The sequence below is a fragment of the Papaver somniferum genome, chromosome 6, assembly GCF_003573695.1.
Source record: "Papaver somniferum cultivar HN1 chromosome 6, ASM357369v1, whole genome shotgun sequence".
NCBI lineage: Eukaryota > Viridiplantae > Streptophyta > Magnoliopsida > Ranunculales > Papaveraceae > Papaver > Papaver somniferum.
The window spans coordinates 100,718,739-100,734,697 of NC_039363.1; the positions used below are offsets into that span (position 1 = coordinate 100,718,739).

The 15,959-nt window shown below is 38.5% G+C and overlaps 1 non-coding gene across 1 annotated transcript; it reads right to left on the minus strand.

Moving 5' to 3' along the window:
* Positions 1-2,580: 2,580 nt before the first annotated feature.
* Positions 2,581-2,654, minus strand: TRNAM-CAU. Its single transcript has one exon. It is a non-coding gene; the product is annotated as a tRNA-Met (tRNA).
* Positions 2,655-15,959: the final 13,305 nt, after the last annotated feature.

Genomic DNA, 15,959 nt, shown 5'->3' on the forward strand with positions numbered 1-15,959 from the left:
ATGCTGGATACCTCACGCGCAGACTTGTTGAAGTAGTTCAAAACATTGTTGTACGGAGAACATATTATGGCACCATCCGCGGTATTTCCGTGAGCCCTCGAAATGGGATGATGACGGAACGTATTTTTATCCGAACATTAATTGGTCGTGTATTAGCAGACGATATATATATATGGGTTCGCGTTGTATTTCCATTCGAAATCAAGATATAGGTATTTGACTTGTAAAACGATTCATAACTTTTCGAGCACGACCAATATATATTCGAACCCCTTTTACTTGCAGAAGTACATCTTGGATCTGTCGATTATGTTATGGTCGGAGTTCCACTCATGGTGATCTGGTCGAATTGGGAGAAGCAGTAGGTATTATTGCGGGTCAATCTATTGGGGAACCGAGGACCCAGCTAACATTAAGAACTTTTTATACCGACGGAGTCTTCACAGGCGGTACTGCAGAACATGTACGAGCTCCTTCTAACGAAAAAATAAAATTCAATGAAGATTTGGTGCATCCCACACGGACACGTCACGGACATCCTGCTTTTCTATGTTATATAGACCTGTTTGTAACTATTGAGAGTCAGGATATTATACATAATGTGAATATTCCACCAAAAAGTTTTCTTTTAGTTCAAAACTCAAAAAGATCAATATGTAGAATCAGAACAAGCAATTGCCGAGATTCGCGCGGGAACATCCACCTTTAATTTTAAAGAGAGGGTTCGAAAACATATTTATTCTGACTTAGAGGGGGAAATGCATTGGAGTACCGATGTCTATCATGCACCCGAATATACATATGGTAACGTTCATCTTTTACCAAAAACAAGTCATTTATGGATATTGTCGGGGGGGTTGTGCAGATCCAGTATAGTTCCTTTTTCACTCGGCAAGGATCAAGATCAAACGAATGTTCATTCTATGTTTGCTAAACAAAGATATACGCCTAGTCTCTCAGTGACTAATGATCAAGTGAAACAGAAATTTTGTAGTTTGTGGTCTTCTGGTACAGGTGGGCGGGGGGTTCTTGATTATTCAGGTCCTGATCGAATCATATGCAACGGTCATAATTTCATATATCCTCCCATTCTCCAAGAGAATTATGATTTATTGGCAAAAAACGAAGAAATAGATTAATCATTCCATTTCAATCTAATCAAAAACGATATATATAACGAATACCCCATTCAGGTATCTCAATTGAAATACCCATAAATGGTATTTTCCGTAGAAATAGTATTCTTGCTTATTTCGATGATCCCCGATACAGAAGAAACAATTCGGGAATTACTAAATATGAGACTATAGAGATGCATTCTATTGTAAAGAAATAGGATTTTATTGAGTATCGAAGAGCAAAAGAATTTAGGCAAAAATACCAAAAGAAAGTATATCGCTTTTTTTTCATTCCCGAGGAAGTGCATATCTTATCCGGATATTCTTCCATAATGGTACGAATTATAGTATTATTGGAGTCGATACACGAATCGCCTTAAACATAAGAATCCGCGTAGGGGATTAGTCCGAGTGGAGAGAAAAAAAAAGGATTGAACTGAAAATATTTTCTGAAGATATCCATTTTCCTGGAGAGACAGATAAGATATCCTGGCATAGTGGTATCTTAATACCACCGGGAACAAGAAAAAAATGTCGTGGATTCAAAAATATTGAAAAATTTGATATATGTCCAACGGATCACACCTATAAAAGAAAAAGTTTTTTGTTTTGGTTCGACCTGTAGTCACATATGAAATAGCGGACGGGATAAATTTAGCAGCGCTTTTCCCCCACGACCTGTTGCTGGAAAGGGATAATGTGCAACTTCGAGTTTTCAATTATATCCTTTATGGAAATGGAAAACTGATTCGAGGGATTTATCACACAAGTATTTAATTAGTTCGAACTTGTTTAGTATTGAATTGGAACCAAGAGAAAAAAAGGTTCGTCTATAAAGGAGCTTCAGGCTTCTTTTGTTGAAATAAGGTTAAACAATTTGATTCGATATTTCATAAGAATGGACTTAGTGAAGTCCCCTATTTTGTATACCATAAAAAAATGATCGGATTAATATGGATCCCGGATAATGGATCAGATCGCACTAACCTCAATTCGTTTTCGTTTTATTCCAAGGCAAGGATTCAACAAACATTTACCCAGCACCAAGGAACTATTCGTGCGTTGGCAAATCAAAATAAGGAATCCCAACCTTTGATCATTTTGTCATCATCTAATTTTTCTCAAATGGGTCCATTCGACAGTGTTAAATATAATGACGGTGTGATAAATTCATCTAATTGACCCAATGCTTTATTTCTGTCCTAGTTGATCCTGATTCGACATTAGATGTATATTGATTGTTCCCCAATAACCGAATACTTTTGTCTGTAAATACTTCATATTTGATTTCATCCATAAATCCATTTTATTCCCTATGAGTTCCAGCATTGATAAGAATTCTAGATCTTACTGTTCATATATTATGGTATGAATATACCATACCAATTCGTTATGTATGGACGATGAGATTCCATTGATACAGATCCAATTCCAATAGACTTATTGAACGTTCCCATTGGCGTGCATCCAGCAGGAATTGAACCTACGAATTTTCCAATTATGAGTTGGGCGCTTTAACCATTCAGCCATGGATGCTTAACAGGAATCATCGTACATCGTGAATAACCAAATTTCAATTGAAATGAAATCTTTAGGAGGAATCAATGAAACAGGAATCAATGAAACGACATCAATTCAAATCCTGGATCTTCAAATTGAGAGAGATATTGAGAGAGATCAAGAATTATCACTATTTCTTAGATTCATGGAACAAATTCAATTCAGTGGGATCTTTTACTCACGTTTTTTTCCACCAAGAACGTTTTATGAAACTCTTTGACCCCCGAATTTGGAGTATCCTCCTTTCACGCGATTTACAGGGTTCAACAACCAATCGATATTTCACGATCAAAGGTGTAGTACTGCTTGTAGTAGCGGTCCTTATATATCGTATTAACAATCGAAATATGGTCGAAAGAAAAAATTTCTATTTGATGGGGCTTCTTCCTATACCTATGAATTCCATTGGACCCAAAAATGATACATCGGAAGAATCTTTTTGGTCTTCCAATATTAATAGGTTGATTGTTTCGCTCCTCTATCTTCCAGAAGGGAAAAAGATCTCTGAGAGCTGTTTCATGGATCCGATAGAGAGTACTCGGGTTCTCCCAATAACGAAAAAGTGTATAATGTCTGACTCTAACTGGGGTTCGCGGTGGTGGAGGAACCGGATCGGAAAAAGGTGGAATTGTAGTTGTAAGATATCTAAGGAAACCGTAGCTGGAATTGAGATCTCATTTAAATAGAAAGATATCAAATATCTAAATTTCACCCTTTTAGATACTTTTTCAGACCTATTTCCGATACTAAGTAGCAGTCAAAAATTTGTATCCGTTTTTCATGATATTATGCATGGATCAGATACATCATGGCCAATTCCTCAGAAAAAATTGTGGGTATTCTTCCACAATGGAGTCCGATAAGTGAGATTTCGAGTAAGTGTTTACATAATCTTCTTCTGTCCGAAGAAATGATTCATCGAAATAATGAGTCACCCGTTCCATTGATATGGATACATCTGAGATCACCAAATGTTCAGGAGTTCCTCTATTCAATCCTTTTGTTTCTTCTTGTTGCTGGATATCTCGTTCGTACACATCTTTGTTTCCCGAGCCTCTAGTGAGTTATATACATAGTTCGAAAAGATCAAATCTTTGAGGATTCTATCATACATGATTGAGTTGCGAAAACTTCTGGATAGGTATCCTACATCTGAACTGAACTCTTTCTGGTTAAAGAATCTCTTTCTAGTTACTCTGGAACAATTATGAGATTCTCTAGAAGAAATATGGGGTTCTGCTTCTGGTGGCAACATGTTATTGGGTGGTGGTCCCACTTATGAGGTTAAATCAATACGTTCTAAGAAGAAATATTTGAATATCAATCTCATCGATATCATAAGTATCATACCAAATCCCATCAATCGAATCACTTTTTCGAGAAATACGAGATATCTAAGTCGTACAAGTAAAGAGATCTATTCATTGATAAGAAAAATACAATAATGTGAACGTTGATTGGATTGATAATAAAATAGAATTCTGGGTCGCGAACAGTGATTCGATTGATGACGAAGAAAGATAATTCTTGGTTCAGTTCTCCACCTTAACGACAAAAAAAAAGATTGATCAAATTCTATTGAGTCTGACTCATAGTGATCATTTATCAAAGAATGACTATGGTTATCAAATGGTTGAACAACCGGGATCAATTTACTTACGATACTTAGTTGACATTCATAAAAAATATCTGGTGAATTATGAGTTCAATAGGTCATGTTTAGCAGAAAGACGGATATGCCTTGCTCATTATCAGACAATCACTTATTCACAAACCTCGTGTGGGGATAATAGTTTTCATTTCCCATCTCATGGAAAACCCTTTTCGGTCCACTTAGCCATATCCCCGTCTAGGGGTATTTTAGTGATAGGTTCTATAGGAACTGGACGATCCTATTTGGTCAAATACCTAGCGACAAACTCTTATGTTCCTTTCATTACGGTATTTCCGAAGAAGTTCCTAGATGACAAGCCTAAAGGTTATCTTATTTATGGTAGTGATAATATCGAGATTGATGCTAGTGACGATATCGATGATGACCTTGATACAGAGCTACTAACTATGACGAATGTGCTAACTATGTATATGACGCCGAAAAAAGACCGATTTGATATCACCCTTCAATTCGAATTAGAAAAAGCAATGTCTCCTTGCATAATATGGATTCCAAACATTCATGATTTGTATGTGAATGAATCGAATTACTTATCCCTCGGTCTATTAGTGAACTATCTCTCCAGGGATTGTGAAATATGCTCCACTAGAAATATCCTTGTTCTTGCTTCGACTCATATTCCCCAAAAAGTGGATCCCGCTCTAATAATTCCGAATAAATTAAATACATGCATTAAGATACGGAGGCTTCTTATTCCACAACAACGAAAGCACTTTTTCACTCTTTCATATACAGGAGATTTCTCTTGGAAAATAAAATGTTCCATACTAATGGATTCGGGGCCATAACCATGGGCTCCAATGCACGAGATCTTGTAGAACTTACCAATGAGGACCTACCCATTAGTATTACACAGAAGAAATCCATTCTAGTCACTAATACAATTAGATTCACTCTTCATAGACAAACTTGGGATTTGCGATCCCAGGTAAGATAGGTTCAGGATCATAGGATCCTTTTCTATCAGATAGGAAGGGTTGTGGCACAAAATATACTTCTAAGTAATTTCCCTATAGATCGTATATCTATCTATATGAAGAAGAAATCATGTAAGGAAGGGGATTCTTTTTTGTACAAATGGTACTTCGAGCTTGGAACGAGCATGAATAAATTAACGATACTTCTTTATCTTTTGAGTTGTTCTGCCGGATCGGTCGCTCAAGATCTTTGGTCTCTACCCGGACCCGATAAAAAAAATTGGATCACTTCTTATGGATTTGTTGATAATGATTCTGATCTAGTTCATGGCCTATTAGAAGTAAAAGGCGCTCTGGTTGCATCCTCACGGGAAGAAAAAGATTGCAGTCAGTTTGATAATGATCGAGTGACATTGCTTCTTCGGTCCGAACCAAGAAATCCCTTAGATATGATTCAAAATGGATCTTGTTCTTTTGTTGATCAGAGATTTCTATATGAAAAAAACGAGTCGGAGTTTGAAGAAGGAGCCCTCGACCCGCAACAGATATAGAAGGATTTATTCAATCACATAGTTTGGGCTCCTAGAATATGGCGCCCTTGTGGCGATCTATTTGATTATATCTAAAGGTCCAATGAATTGGGATTTCCCTATTGGGACAGGTCATTTCGGGGCAAGAGTATCATTTATCATAAAGAGGATGAGCTTCAAGAGAATGATTCGGAGTTCTTGTAGAGTGGAACCACGCAGTACCAGACACGAGATATATCCTCCAAAGAACAAGGTTTTTTTCGAATAAGCCAATACATTTGGGACCCTGAAGATCCATTCTTTTTCCTATTCAAATATCATCCCTTTGTCTATGTGTTTTCACGTCGAGAATTCTTTGAAGATCAAGAAATGTCAAAGGGGCTTCTTACTTCCCAAACAAAGCCTCCTACATCTATATATAAACGCTGGTTCATCAAGAATATGCAAGAAAAGCACTTCGAATTGTTGATTCATCGCCAGAGATGGATTAGAACCAATAGTTTATTCTCTAATGGATCTTTCCGTTCTAATACTCCATCCGAGAGTTATCAGTATTTATCAAATCTGTTCCTATCTAATGCTATTGGATCAAATCACAAAGAAATTATTGAGAAAGAGGTGGATTTTCCCAGAGGAAGTGAAACATTTGATTCATGTAAGAGGAGAAAGATTTCTCATTCCTTAGCCGGAAATATATGTGGCCATGAAAGAGGGATTAAGTGGAACAAAATTGACCGGGTGGTAGAGTCGTGGAAAGACTTGTTTCTTCCATCTTTTTAACCTTAGCTACATGGAACAATATGCTACTGCTTAAAGATAGAAGAATTGAAATCTTAGATCAAAACACTATGTGTGAATGGTATGAAATGCCTAAACAAGGATTGTTGAACGACGAACAACCAGATCCTATTACTCACTACATCAAAAAATTTCCATTAATGAAACATGTAAATCCATTGGAAAATAAAAAATACGTATGTCCGATGAAATGGTTCTTGCTATCTGCTCCAATAATGAATTATTTCATTGGTTTAACTGAATATCTAACTAAAATAGATAGACCTTTCTCTTCGTCTCAAGTCGATGGATCTTCTCAATTGAAAGATCTTTTATATGGCTAATACACATTCCAATTGACTCAGCCTAATTCTAATTGTTTTGTTCCGAAGCAAAGATATCCACGGGGCCGGTTCGTCCTATTCAGATATTCACACGATCAAGAGGTACTGAATTTTCTTGCCCTGAAAGGGGAAGGAAGGCTGTAATGTCAGCAGACGTCTATTATCGAATTCGCACGACCTGATAGTACCCATTTTGGGAACGTCCAGTGCCAAAATAACTGAATGGGTAAGTCGCCAATCCCTAAAATGGACTATGTAATGTACTTTATCTGTTGGGTTACGGGCGTGCATTTTCTCAGAGGTTTCTATTGTATCAATTTAACCCTGTGTGATTCCTGTTGAAGCATATACTCGGGGGGTGGTGCAGGGTGGACGATTTCAAAGTGGACTCCCCATTCATTAGAAAGAGAAGATCTCCAAAATTTAGTGATCCACTACCAAACTTATTCCAATTCCAACATCTCGGACTCGGATCGTAGGGATCGCCGGACTACTTCATATCAACAGATACTCGGTCTATCAATATTGATTTGATCCGAGATCTCTTGCTGAATTTCTCATTGAATGATCATTCTCAATATTATTCCTTGAATAGGACTCGGACCTCCACGCTCTTCAGCACGAGGTTTTGAGTCTCGCATGTTTACCATTTCACCATCAAGGCATCTTGAAAGTGAATCGTATTCATGAATATGATATATATCTAGTGTGATGTATGAGAATATACGACAAGGGTGGAGTGTTGGAGTATTTCTATCGATTGGTCATGTCATATAGGCCCGAGTCAGACATCCAATTGCTTCGATTTGAATTATCTGGAGGATACCTTAGATATATCAAAAAGATGTAGCCTACTTCACTGATAGACGCATTTATGTGTCTGTTTTCATCTCTATTGTGTATATTGTTAGTACCCATTTTTGTACTTATTTCGGTATTTTATCTCTTTGTAGGTGTTTTTGGAGAAATAAGCTTTTGCGGCGAAATTGGCTAAAAAAGTGGTTTTTGCGCTCGTGGGAGAAAATTACTATACGAACTCTCACTTTGGATAAGGGGCAACCTAATTACTAAGGGGTGACCCATTTCCAGGCATCTGCTAAAGGGAGATCGGGACTGGATAGGGGAAGGTCACATTTCTTCACGTTTTCAAACATTCGTTTTGGCAGGAAACTGGCAGCAGCGAGGAGCAATTTTTGTGTGAAGCTTTGGGCAGTTTTAAAGAGATTCAACACCGGAAATTGATTGGGCTGGACTTGATATGACTTAACAAGTTCATTAGAAGCAATTGGACCGATCAACTTGGGCTAGAATGGCCGGGAGAAGTGAATCAAAGTTCAACAGGGATACGTATTCTTTCTGTTTATTTTCGAAGATTTTGTGAAGAATTTTGGGAGAGTTTTACGCTGTATAAAGATATACCTAGTCTTGTTCAAGTCAGAGGAGAAGTTTGGAGAGTTAGAATAGGCCAGAAGACGCGTACAGAGAGAATTGAAGTGAGGTTTTCTCTCAACTGTTGACCGAAGAGAATAAAAAGAATATTCATAGATAAACTCGGATTTGTGGGTTTTGATGGGTATAAAAAGGTTGGTTCGAGTCTTAGAAAGGGGATCAAGAAGTTTGGGGAAGTTTAGAGACCACAGAGACGCAGCAGAGAGGCTGGAAGACGAAGAACAATAAGCTGCAGGAAAGCTTCCTGCTGCTGCTCGAGGAGGAAGAAGAAGACGAAGAACGGACCCTCCAGGGCCGTCGTTCTTCAACAGTTCTAGCAGCAGCAGACTTGCGTCGTTATTCAACAGGATATAGCTGTCCAGAGACATATTTGAAGATAGTGGAAATTTGTCGAAGCCGTTCGTGAGTCCCTCTACCATCAAGCTGGCTGAAGGTGAGCAACTTCCGATAGGTAGCCTATTCTTGGGTTATTTGTACTCTAACTTAGACTTCCTGATTATAGACTCCAGTGTATCGAATGGCTTCATGAAGATCGAATGTTATGCCAATACGATGTTTCTTCAAGATTTGATGTGGGAACATTTCAAGAATTTCACACCTATTCCACGTACCATCTTGCAAGGACCGAATGTTGATACTCTTCATGTTTTATCTGAGAAGGATAATGCCAGGATCATGCGCTGGTCTATGAAGCATCCTCGGTTCAATACACGTCACATTGATGTGTTAGATAATGAATCTGAGTTCGATTTTCGCCCATGGGTGTTAATTCCTTCTTATATTTCCCAGCTGACAACTTTCAATACTGGGGAGAGTATGGCTTTGGAATCTGGTGTAGGTCTGAGCGATGGCGAGAGATCTTTTATGTTGAGTTACACTCTTGGTCACTTGATATCAGCGATATATGGAGAACTTTCAGTGGAGGAATACAACATTGATAGCGTAGCTCGACAAATGGGTATGGATCAGTGTGTTCCGACTCTTCGAAGAAGGAAACCATCGGTCGAGCAACTTAGGACCAATTTAGACCGTACGCATGTGGAAGGAAGCGATTACTGGTTCCCTTTCTCTGAGAGAATTACGTATGTAACTCCAGGTTATGTAGACTTTTGGAATCAACAACTTGCGCATTTACATGATTTTGTGGTGGTTGGTCAACCTCCGGTGAAAGATACTCCTTCTGTTGAGATGATTTCTACTCGACCAAGATTAAAGCATCTCTCTGGTGGTGATAAACGAAATACGTCTCCAAGATGTTCACAGGTATGTACCTTTTGCATAATCTTCATAAAATTATGATAATTGTATTTTAATCATTGCATCAAATTTTACCACAGGACGGTCATAATGTAAGACCTCGAATCCATGTAGACTTCTCAGAAACTGAAACGATTATTCATGGCGGAGAAGGCAGGAGTAAAAATTATAAGTTGTTACCGAATACCATAAAGTCCCCAATTGTTTCCTTGGTGAGTTGTCAATATTTTTTTTTTGTGACTTCTTCTCCTCCGCATTATTAGGATTAGAAAACCAATATTTGTTATTCCATTGCAGAAACTTCACTCCATCGAGTATTGACGGTATTCAGTTCTCTGTTGCTGGGCAAACAGTTTCTGACTTGAGTGACGAAGAAGAGGTCGTAAGTATTTCTCCGTATAACCAATTATGATGCTTTGTAGAAAAAATGCTAATTGTTGAGAATATATCCAGGAGGATATCTCCATAGAAGTGGAGAATACTGGTGATGTTCATTTATCTTCGGAAAATGGCGATAAAGAAAATTCCCAGAGCCCAACACCGAATAAAAGCAATGGTGCTCTTGATATTGATACATGCAATTCAGGTTCTTTGAACGCTTCATAGACTACCCAAGTAAGTATTTATCTTGCATTTTATCCATAGAAGCATAGATTTCTCAATTTATGAATGAATGAATGAATGAGAATTCATGTGAATATACGAAAATTTTTGCCGAAATACGTCACCAGAAATTCCAATTCAACCCTTTAGCAAAAACGCCATAAAATCTTTATTTGATGTTGGATTTTTGCCATATACCCATGTATCTTCATGCCTAGAAAATTTCCAAGCTTTTTCAAAGAAGATTTTTAAGTTTTGAGCACGTTTAGGGGTCGAAATCGACGAAACAGTGAACTTTCAGGAGACTTTCAGAAATTTTTTAACTGTCATGTAGTCCAATGTTTTGACCACATCATTTTACTCGTTCATACAATTGCTATGAAATTTTGATATGTTGTAGATAACATCAATAAAGAATGGTATATAACTTGACCTTAGATTCTTCACCAATTGCTCCCAGTTCGTCGTTTTGTACAGGGTAGTGTAAAATCCTCTCACATGAACTTGTTGCAAAACGTGTTTTTATGACTTTCACACTATTTGCTCGTGTCTTGAATGCATAATAATGAACTTTGATGATGTTAGAACACTTATACGCTGGAGTTTATGATTTCCTTTGATTTCCACGTTTAGATTACTCTAATCTCATGTAATCTTTGTATTAGGTGCCAAATACCGAAGTTGAGAATAATGAAGTTCCAGAAATGTCTGGGATCGAGTAAATAGCTCTACGAACGAATGGATCGAATCGAATTGGAAAATGGAAATATTTGTACAAGTTATACCTTTCGTCACCACTTTGTGGAAAATCGTTAGGTATGAATATGTTAGACCCCTGTGACTCGATTGATGAAATAATATATCTCTCCAAAAAACATGTTTTTTTGGACCGACGCACAAATAAAAAATGCCAATAATGATAACTCGAGCAACCCTGGGATTATTGATGAAAAGACAACCATCTCTGCACTTCAAGGCCAGGAGAGGGTTACTAATGATGCTGTTAAAGAGACCGAGACTTCAATTGTTGTCGCTTCAATGATAGAAGAAACCGAGCCACGAGTAGAAGAGACTGAAGAAACTGTTGCGATGACTGTAGAGGTTGCTCCAGTAATTGATAATCGCATAGTGGTGCATGAATATCCGAGTGCAGGAGTTGCTTTTGATCCTCCCTTTGGTGCATCACTCCCATACCACGAACTAGTTGGTGGATTCAGTGTTCCTATTGGATATGCCATCTTGTACGAGAAGATATGGAAGAAATTTGGTCACATCATCGTTACCAGAGATCCCAAGCGTGCTTATTCTTTAACAATGCAAGTAAGTGTTATCTTGCGTGTTGTAAGTGATATATGTGTTATGGCCAGAAATGATGTTACTCCATATGTACTCTTTGATTGGGAGTTCAATTTGGAGAATTCTGAGAGACTTGGCTTCAACGTGAAGTGGCTTCGTAAGAAGATAGATGCTCTCAAGGACTCATGTGAGAATAACATACCCTTTACAAATGATTCTGTGATGGAGAAGGAAGACAAGATTGCTAGGCTGACTGAAGAGCTGAACATGAATAAGGCGGCTTTACAAGTCTTGAAGGATGCAGATGAGCGAAAATCTTTCTTTGCTGATTTTCTTTGATTTTTTTTTCATAATCTCTTGAACTTCTGAACTCCTGAGAGATGTGAGGTTTATTTTTGGTTTGGATAAGTAGATGATTGAGGATTTTTTTTGGATTTGATGGAGATTTTCTTTAAGTAAACTGAATTTTGATAAATTGTTGGATTCAAATTACCGAATGCAAGTATTGCAAACATTTTGGAGGAATTGAAATACAATGAAAGAAAATCCTAAATGCCAAATTCAGGTATATTGGGCATTCGTGAACACCTAATACCTCAAACTTCTAGGACCTTAGGCGTCAAAGGATTTAAGACAATTTTCGTGTATTGCGGCCACACTCTCCTTGCTGTCCATGTTGATTAATTTGTAGTATCCACCAGCAACAGACTTAGAGATCATAAAAGGTCATTCTCAGTTGGAGTTCTTTGCAGAATAAAAGTTACGCTTAGTTAATTTGAGAACTAAATCTCCCTCCTAGAACTTGTTAGACCTGATCATCCTCGCCCTGAATATCTTCTGTTAGTTTGGAATTCTCCGTGCAGTGGAATTCCATGTTGTTGAAGACTTCCAATTTTGCGGTACATATGGACATTTGGGATACTGCTTGTTGAATTCGGCCATTATTTCAGCAATGACTGTGTTAGTGAGGTGTTCGATTCGGAGAGGTTCTGCATCTAACCATTTAGTGAAATATTGTTGAGGTGAAGTTATCCATTCATAGCATTTTGAAATAGCTAAGTTGTTGGTGGAGTAAAGCCCTCGAACCAAAGCAGCATGTTTGAAAATTGATAATATGGATACATGAGGAGGAATAAGACTTGCCTGAGCGCGAAACCTTTTGATGAAAGCATTTGCATTTTCTTCAAGATTTTGTGTCATCTCCGTCAAGGTTTGGACTTCCTCCAGGTATTTAAACGATGATGTATCTTCTATTTATTCTTCTGAATCAGAGCTTTCCTCAACGAAGAACTGTGCAATTGAAGTTGAAGGTGTTGGGGTTACCTTTCCAGGATGAATCCACGCAAGTCTAAGGATCATGTCATATCCTGGATCTTCTCGGATTATGTAAAACTTGGTTTTCGTACAGGTTGAGTTTACGTTCACCTTAAGAGTAATGTGACCGTAAGCATCTCTGGGTGTCCCTTCATGATCCATGATTGATACCGGAGCATGAATGGCTTCTTGTCATGTGATACCAGCAGCTCTGAGAGTCTTCAGAGGGATAACATTGACAACAGTGCCAACATCTATCAGTGCTCGTTTGAACTCGTTTCCTTTGAGATGCACTGTGGTAAGAAGTCCCTAGTCGTACATTTTTTTGTATGTTGTTGAAGGCGTCTCAGAAAATTTCTCTTGAATCAATAAACGGTTCCCTGACACGATGTGATTCAATGCTGCAAACATGTCTCCCCTTTGAGCCTTTGATAAGTATAACAATTCGCAGATATGCTCGATTAAGGATTGAACTGCTTCCTTGACATGCGGTTCAGAAAGAGTGAAGATTCTGACTGGGAGAGGATCTCTGTGTACTCCTCCAGTCCCCAAATTAAGTTCTCCTGATTCAAATTTTTCTTGGAATATGCGCTTCAAGATTCTGCAGTCTTTTCTGGGATGATTGACGAATCCATGAAAACGACAGTAACAAGGATTTTCCATGTCTTCTTCAGTTGGTTCTTTCCTGACATATGGTAACTTGATTGCACCGTATTGAACCCAGACATCTAATAATTCAATCACCTCTTCGATGGGAAAAGGGAAATCAGGTGCTTCTTGGTCAGCCCCTGCGTGTTTGGTAGGAGCTTGTGCATCTTGAATTTGATTATCCTTCCTTTGTGCTTTCGAAGGGGTTGGAGAAGTATGCTTGCGCTGCGGCTCGGATTTTTGTTTGCTCCCTTCTGCAACAACATTTGTGGAAGGTTGGAGGCTATATTGTTTGTTGATTAGACGTCTGCTACCTCGAGTTTCTCTTGGTTCTTCAGTATTTGTAATCTTAGCTCTCTCCAATAAAGCAGGTGCAGTAGTTGATGATCTCTTAGCTGCTTCATGAAGTTCTGAGAAAGTCTGGAACCTGAGATTTTCCAATAAAGCTTTGTAGACCGGAATCATTCCATTGATGCACAATTCCACAAGTTGTTGTTCTGTGACATTCGGATCATGACAGTCCAGGGATTGAACTCTGAATCTTTTCACATAATCATGAGGATGTTCATTGCTCCTTTGAAACATCCTTCCAAGATCAGAGAGGTGATTTTCTCTGAAACAAAGAAATATTTCTTGTAGAAAGCGTTAATCATTTCTCCCCGGCTCGTGATACTCCCTGGTTCGATGTTGTTGTACCAGGTATATGCTCTTCCTTTCAAAGATTTTGAAAATTCCTTCAGACGGACGACATGATTATGCTCATGTTCACCCAATGCTTCCAAAAACCGAGAAACATGCTCCCGAGCATTGCCTGTTCCATCGTAAATGGTGAATGTTAGAGAAGTGTAACCTTTTGGCAAAGGAATACTTTATGTAGCAGCAGGGTATGGAGGTTGGTGACGATGGACAAATGAAGTCTTATCTTTTTCATGGTCCTCCAAGAGGCGTTCCAAGTCTTCACGAGTAATGAAGCTGGACTGTTTCTTTGCTGGCGGATTGTCTGCAGCTTTCGCTTTAGAAACTTCTTCATCATGTACTACATGGATTGGAGTGACTTCAGGATCAGCGTCCGAAGATGTTTCTTTAGCTTTTCCTTTCTCCTGGGTTTTCTCTGACATCTTGTTTGTAAGAGTCTTGAGATAATTGCACAACTCTTTCTGAGTAGCAGCCATGTCAATCTGATTCTTGGCAAGAGTTTCTTGCACCTTCAAGAGATCACCTATGGTAGGTGGATTTTCTCTGATTTCTTCAGGAGACCGGACGAAGAGAGGATTGCTTCCGATGTTGGTTTGAGGAGGAGTGGTACCATCAGTTCCATCGTTAGGAGCCGGAGCAGTTTCTGGAGCACCACCAGTATTGCTAGTGCTGGCATTGTTTGGGTTAGGATTTGTAACTGAACCTGACCTAAGATCAACCATCTTTGTTAGAATTGAGATTGCAACCAAAAGAATGATCTCCCATTGTGGTCGCCAATCTGTAGATGGGGAAAAACGATTTGCTGGTTTTTACGGAATTGAGGAGACGACCGTGCGGAGGAGACTCCTTGAACCGAGCGAAATGTTTATCCTCACATAGATGCACTGCAAGAAGGGAGTGCTTTAAGTTCGAGAGATAAATCTGTAGGAATCCGGCCTAAACCAAGACAATGGCTGTTCCAGAGTCAATTCGGTCACAAGAGAGGATGGGTCGATCTGTAGGACGGAAGATGAGAAATGTGTGAAATCAATGGTGATCGAAGATTGTAGGTGTGTTATGTATTCTGCGTGGAGGAATAAGATAAGTTCTGATTGATTGAATTTTACTCTGTTGAGAGTAATTGCTCAGACGTTGAGATGTTAATCTCTTGTTATCTGTTTGACGAAAGTTTGTCTTGTTTTTCAATCATGATTCAGAGACTTATTTATATTGCTAGAATTTTAAACACCTTGATCCCATGAAGTGTGACAGTTGCTGGAGTCAAAGAGTGGGGAAGTGGAAATCGTGTTAAAACCAGTTGCTCATCGTGCAGAGACTTGGTTGATTTTCCATCCACTACTTTGCTAACTCCTCCAACTGATTGCACGACTTGATCACTTTCTCATCGTGTGTATGAACACACGTGTCGTATACCACCAGACCAAAACCCTAATTAATATCCCCCATGTGACATGATTGATGTCTCGTGATTGTGGAGTCTACAAGGAAGACGTGTATTTAGTTAGTCACTTGCTGACTTTATGGGACGATGAATCCTTGTATTGCTGAGTCGAAAGTAATTTGAAAATGTTCTAAGACTCATGAATTGAACGTGTATGTTGAGACAAAGGTATAATTCTCGAGTAAATGTGTTGATAGTTAAGGTGAGCAAAAATTGCTCATTCGATAGATTGTTGAATATTGAAAGTTGAACCAATATTCCTTAGTCTGAGCAAATGTTGCTCGTTTGATGAATTATTGGTAGCAGGACCAAAATAAAATATTAATTTAAAATA